The following is a 7009-nucleotide window of genomic DNA, read 5'->3' as shown; positions in this document are numbered from 1 at the left end:
ACAGAAATAAAAAGAATATGGGACGGATGGAACCCAGTTAAAATGAAATGATGGGGACGGAAGGAATCCAGATGAAATATATATGGGGACGGAAGGAATCCAGTAAAAATAAAATTATGCGACGGAAAAAAACTTAAAAAAAAGCTGTATGAAAGAACACAGGAAAACTTGTATCAAAAATCGATTATAAATATTGAAGAAATAAATTTGTGCGGAAGAACACTGGAAGATTCTATATGTGTGACAGAGCACGAATAATGAAAAAAGAAGAAATTGTGCGGGTTCAGAAAGTATTGTTTTTTAAAATTATGTGGAAGTACATGAGCAAAAGAAAATGTGGTAGATCTGAAAACGTATAGGCTATACAAAAAAGTATTACTGGATATCGTGTGTCAGATCACGAATACTATTGTATAGAACCGTGTTGCGTGTCTGAGATAGAAAAGGAAGCATAATATTTAAAAAGTATTTAGTTAATCGTCTGAAAAGTTACGAAAATACGTTTTGTTTCTATTATTCTTGGAATGACGTGAAATTGTAAATACCTTCGATTTATGGAAGAACATGTTAACTTAAGATATTTGAGAAAACTTGAGATTGAGTTCTGAACAATTTGTGCGAAAAAATTTGATTAAAACTACTATACAGAAAAAAACAAACCAAAATAATGCAATAAAAAGGGGCGTGAATGACATTGTTTAAATCATTATGGCGTTATGGTTACGAAGGCGATATCCATTTCTAGCGAAGAGTGAATGGAAAAGTTTGTGTGTCGATCAGAAAAATAAGAATGAGTTTTACTGTATTGGTAACGGTGTCAAACTGGATTGTGTTGTAAATTAATTCAGCTAGCTTGTAGTGTAAATTTAAATACACGTGGAAACACCATCAAGCGTTCTTGCTTTGACATATTGCTGTAAATGAAAATGCGACCATCGGAAAGACGAACATCCAGCTCTTTCGTTACGCATGTATTCTAAATAGGTTAGTTCGTGTAGGCAATATGCGGTACTACGAAGGTCTTCGTGAAATTATAGAGATTTTTTTAATTAGACACTTGAAACATTTTTTGTTATGTTAGAACCAAGTCAAGCCAATATATTCCCAAAGCTTTTCAAAAATTATTGGTCATAAATAGCTGCTCTAATATGAGAGTAGAGACGAGGGCGAATGTGGTAGAATGAAGTTACGCTTAAAGAAAATATGATTATTTATTAATTATTTGAAACAAAACAAAAAAAAAATGCTGACCAATTCACTTTGTATCATTCTAATATGAGTATCAGAAATCATAGTAAACTGTGGTAATTGAAGATTGAATTCATTAACAGTATTGGTGTGTTTCGATCAACTCGGAAGATTCTTAACCAATACTTGAAGGAATAAAACATTGCAAAAACGATTATGAATGATGTGCGTCAATCTTTCAACGAGTTTTGATGGCGGAGGACGTGCGGGAATGTTGTTCTGAGTTTAAATGAAAAGTGAAGTGAAAGAAAATATTATGACCACGACACTCTTGTTGACTGAAGGCCTGATTTCTCCTCTTGTGACTCGAGATACTACCTGTTATCGTGAGGACTCGGCGTTAACCATACAAACCTCTCCTTTTGAAGACTCAAGTCTTCTGGCCTTTCCTCTAAAGACTCGAGGCTTGGCCTGTTATCCCAAGGATTCGAGGTTCCCCACCTTTTGCCCGTCGTGGGTCGATCGAGAGCAGTTTATATTCCGACTCGAATGACTCATCCGGCGTCGAGAGCCACAGGTGGTTTATCCCCGCAGCTTCGACCGTTGGGAACCGCACTACTCATCCTACGTACTAACGCGACGTACCCACGGCATCCGCTACGCAGAAGATGCTGCCTTATCTTTGTAGCTTCAAACCGTGGGATTCTACGGACGCTACTCGACAGCCCTCCGTCGATGGGCTAAACTACGATTTGGATGTTTTCCGACAGTGACGACATTCTACAAGGACTCGAGAGGATCGCTCGGCATCGAGAACCTCTCTATCCATGGGTATCTTCCGACTATGGTTTACCCCCTTCCTACGAGAAAGGTATTGTCTTATAACGGCAGTACTCGTATGACGTAGCACCACTCGGATACTCCCCGACGGTGGAATATCCTATACCCGTCTTCGTTGTCGTAATAATAGACATGCTCCTCTTAGAAAACTGCCATTGGCATGACGCCCGCCACTACACTACGCAGGTGGTTTCGGGCGAGATGGCTCGGTATCCACTGATAACCCGCAGGTTCATCAGCCGCTGAACGTTGCTAAGTTTTTGCAGGTTACATTGTCTACCCAGGGCCTGCCTCCAGGCCACTACTCCGTACCGCAAGATTGACGTGGTCATGCTTGGCTGTATCCCCCTCCTGCTACTTCGGATTGCCAAGGAGGTTCAACATCATCCGTGTGAGTGTGGCCGTGGCCATTGCCGCTTTTTTACACACGTATTCGGGCGTGAGGTAGAATCTGACATCAATCACCACACCTAGGTACTTCATTGCGCTTTTGGAAACGAAATCACATGGTCCAATTGCTATGATACCTGTAAGGGGTGAGATTAGGTTGGTGTTCAGCACCATCTTGTGGTGAGCTTGACGCAGGCACTTCGAGTGCACCCAGCTTTCCACAGCCTGGATAGCTACTGTGGCAAGTAGTTGTACCTCCGCTGTTGAGGAGTCTCTCGCCAATAAGACTACATCATTCGCCAATCCTACGAGTTCAGCTCCCGATGGGAAGTTCACTCGTAGGAGGTCGTCGTACGTGATGTTCTCAATGACCGGGCCAAGCATTGAGCCCTGTGGCACTTTCGCCGAGACCTGCTGTGTTCGTATACTCTTACCGGTCATACCTATTCTGTAGTTCGCGATTGTAGAAAGAACTTTCCACAAGCCTGTACAGATATGCCGGGACCTTCATTTGGATGAGCGACGACGCAATCGCTGTCCAGCTGACGCTGTTGAAGGCGTTCTTAACGTCCAGAATGGCCACCGCGCAAAAGCGGAGCCCTCTCCTCCTCTGCGGAAACCAAACTGTTTCTCGGAGAGTCCGCCCTTACGTTCAGTGTACCTCTGAATTCGGTTTTGTTCGCCCGGTACGCCTATGGTTCTCCTGGAGCCTTACCTGGTTTTGGCAGAAAGACTTATTTCTGCCGCTTCCACGTATTAGGAAAACCCCGTTTTGACAAATATCGCTGCAATGATAACCTTAACATTTCGGAGACCTCCTTGATCGTTCTTCGATTGGCGCCTCTTGTGCCTGACACCTCCTACACGTTGACTTCTAGGTAGTCATCACTTTGTGTAACTATTCATTAAACGAGTCGGGTCTGGGAGGTCCATGACCCCCCAAACGCTTTTCAGACCCTCACAAATCACATACGAGTACTGGTACCTGATACCCAACTGCACCACTTCTTCCACGCAGGTTTGGCAGATCTGTCGATGGCCTCTAGTAGATTTAGTGGCAGTTCTCTTATCCGTACATCTGCAATCGCCGGGACTTGCAGACTCGTTTCCGCCCTGGACCACAAGGAGGTGAAACTTCTGAGCCTGAGCAGTCACTCCCCTTACTAATACCACAGATCACTTAACCGTGATCTGAAGAGTACTTCTAAAAGAACTACATCTGCAAGATTGGCAGCTGAGAAGCCATTCTCTATCATGAAGATGGAAAACGGATTACAAAAAACCCCCGTGCGATAGCTGCTGTGAGATTTTTTGTTTCTCTCCACACATTATTCGCGCTCAGCATAATAATAGCATCAACAAACGAATGTTTCGGGGGTATTGGTAAACGCGCTGTCGTTCTCCATGGTGAAAACATTTTTTCACTGTAGTGTGTGTTCGCTCTGTCGAGGTGATTTACAGATTCTCTACGGAGGTTCAGTTAAAAATCTTGCGGTGCGTTTCGAAGAATCACCACCGAGAATCACTTCCATCTGTACCGTTGAGCCGTCAACACGTACGCCGGAGCATCGTATCGTTGCTGTGTACCTGCAGGAACATTTTACATTATTTATTTTTTCCTTACCTGTATTTCAATCAGCACTTTTCAGTGCTAAAATTATTTTCATTTTCTTTTATTCATATTTTCTCTTTTCTTTCCAGCATGGGGAAGTCTTCGGCCGGCTCAAGGGCCGGAAGAAAACGGATTGCTGAACCTAATCCAGGGCCATCTGCCAAAAAAGTTGAAATTTCCAATTCATTCGATGTCCTTCATAACATCGGTGATGAGGAAATATTCATATTTAATTCTGATAAGAGTACTAAGAAACCTTCTTCTTCTTATACTCTTAAAAACGAAAAGATTCCACCAATAACGGTCACGATTCCTGACTTCAATGCCTTTCGAAAAGAAATCGTCACTTCCGTCAAGGATGTGAAGATTTCTTTTCAGATCGGTCGAAGGGGAACTGCTCGTATATTGGCGGAATCTTTTAATGATTTTCAAAAGGTTTTAAATTATTTGAATAATAAAAAACACCAATTTTTTACGTACGACGCTAGAAGTGATCGTCCATTTAAAGTTGTACTTCGTGGTCTCACTGGCGATCAGACACCGGATGAGATCACAGCTGAATTAAATTCTTTGTTAGGTTTTTCTCCAATTCAAGTAATTCAAATGAGGAAAAGAACCAACACGAATAATGCCAGTAGTGTTGGTTTTGCTCCTGAACTTTATTTGATCCATTTTAAAAAGGATCAGGTTAATAATTTGCAAATTCTTGAAAAGGCTCGTCTTATGTTTCATTGTCGAGTCAAATTCGAACCTTTTCGTAAATCTTCTACCAATTTTTTACAAAACATTACGCAATGTCGTCGTTGTCAAGCTTTTTGTCATGGCACTAAAAATTGTAGAATGAATGCCAGATGCATGTTTTGCGGCTCATTCGATCATGAAAAATCTAAATGCCTTTTTGGTGGTGATAAGCCAAAAACAGAATTTTTTAAGTGTGCGAATTGCGCAGGTAATCACTCCTCGAATTCGCTAGATTGTCCCATCAGGGCAAAAATTATTGCTTCTAGGAAAAATCCCAAAGTTTCCAGAAAAGTTTCTTCTCCTCCTTCCTCTTTTTCGTCTTCACACGTCGGGCCGGCAAACAACCTGCCTGTTCGCGGTCAGCCTCGGTCGGCATTGGAATCACGGCTGGGTAATACCCGAAGTGATTTTAATGTTACCTGTGCTGAATCTGCGCCCCAGACTCGTTGTTTATCGTTCTCAGAGGTGGTTGAAAATGGGTTTCCCTCTTCAGGTTTAACTAATAAAAATGGGAAAAAACCAAGTCTCAACGTTCATGCGAAGGCTTGGGAAAATCCCCGAAATTCAAATACTTTTTCTTCTCCTTCATTTTCTGATCCTAACAATTTTGTTGATTTGGGTGAGATTACTGAGGAAAAATTAAAATTTTTGCATCAAAATTTAATGGAAATGATGCAACTTATGTTGAAAGCAAATTCAATTGTTTGAAGCTTTCCAAACTTCTTTTAATTATGCTAACAAAATTATAATGACTTTACGATTCCCTCATGGATCCAAATAGATGTTTAAATATTATGAATTGGAACGCTAGATCTTTGCTGGCTAACCAAGACGAGTTCTTTTTATTTTTGAAAACTCAAAACATACATATTGCTGCCATCACTGAAACTTTTTTAAAGCCAGACAATAACTTGAAAAGCAATGCTTTCTTTAAAATTTTACGAAATGATCGACTTGATCGACAAGGTGGGGGTGTAGCTATTGTCATCAATAGTCGTCTCAAATTTAGACTTCTTCCTTCTTTCAATACAAAAGTCTTAGAAACAATTGGAATTGAATTAGAAACTTCTATGGGGAAAATTATAATTGTTGCCGCATATTTGCCTTTCCAATGTAGCGGTGAACAGAAAAATTTTTTGAAGGGAGATTTACAAAAACTCACCAGAAATAAATCTAAATTTTTTATTATTGGTGACTTTAATGCAAAACACCGATCTTGGAATAATATTTCATCAAATTCAAATGGGAATATTTTGTTTAATGACTGCTCTGCAGGTTATTATACTGTTGAATATCCTAATGGGCATACTTGTTTTTCTTCAATTAGAAATCCCTCCACAATTGATTTGGTTCTAACGGATTTAGGCGAGCATTGTAGTCAATTAGTTACTCATGCGGACCTCGATTCAGACCACCTTCCAGTAACATTTTCTTTATCTCAAAGTCCCATTGAAAACCCTTTAAAATCAACTTTTAATTTTCAAAAGGCTAACTGGGAGCGATATATGAATTTTATTGAACGTATTTTAGATGTCAACGTTCCACTGAATTCAATAGAAGATATTGATTTGGCTGTAGAAAATTTGACAACTTCAATAGTCAATGCTAAAGCCGCTTCAATACCTAAAGTTAAACATAAATTTAATCAACCTTTAATTGATGATGATCTTCAGTTTTTGATACGACTGAAAAACATTCGTCGACGCCAATATCAACGTACTAGGGATCCTTATTTGAAATTAATTTGTTGCGACCTTCAAAAAGAGATCAAACGTCGTTTAAATTTCATTCGTAATGAAAATTTTGCTAAAGCAGTAGAGGATATAAAACCCTACTCAAAGCCATTTTGGAAATTAACTAAAATTTTGAAAAAGCCCCAGAAGCCAATTCCTACTTTGAAAGATGGGGATAAACTTCTTTTAACTAATTCAGAAAAGGCTCAAAAATTAGCCCAACAATTTGAGTCTGCTCATGATTTTAATTTAAACGTTGTAAGTCCAATTGATGCTCAAATTTCCCTAGAATTTGATGATATTCTTTCCAAGCAAAATGTGTTTGAAAGTTCTTGTGAGACAAATATTGATGAACTCAAATTGATTTTCAAAAAATTTAAAAATATGAAAGCTCCAGGGGAAGATGGGATTTTCTATATTCTTATTAAAAAGTTGCCTGAAAGCACTTTAAATTTTTTAGTTAAAATCTTCAACAAATGTTTTCATTTGGCTTATTTTCCCAATA

The sequence above is a fragment of the Uranotaenia lowii genome, chromosome 2 (genome assembly GCF_029784155.1).
Source record: "Uranotaenia lowii strain MFRU-FL chromosome 2, ASM2978415v1, whole genome shotgun sequence".
NCBI lineage: Eukaryota > Metazoa > Arthropoda > Insecta > Diptera > Culicidae > Uranotaenia > Uranotaenia lowii.
The sequence above is the reverse complement of the archived record's forward strand: the minus strand, read 5'-3'. Positions refer to the sequence as shown.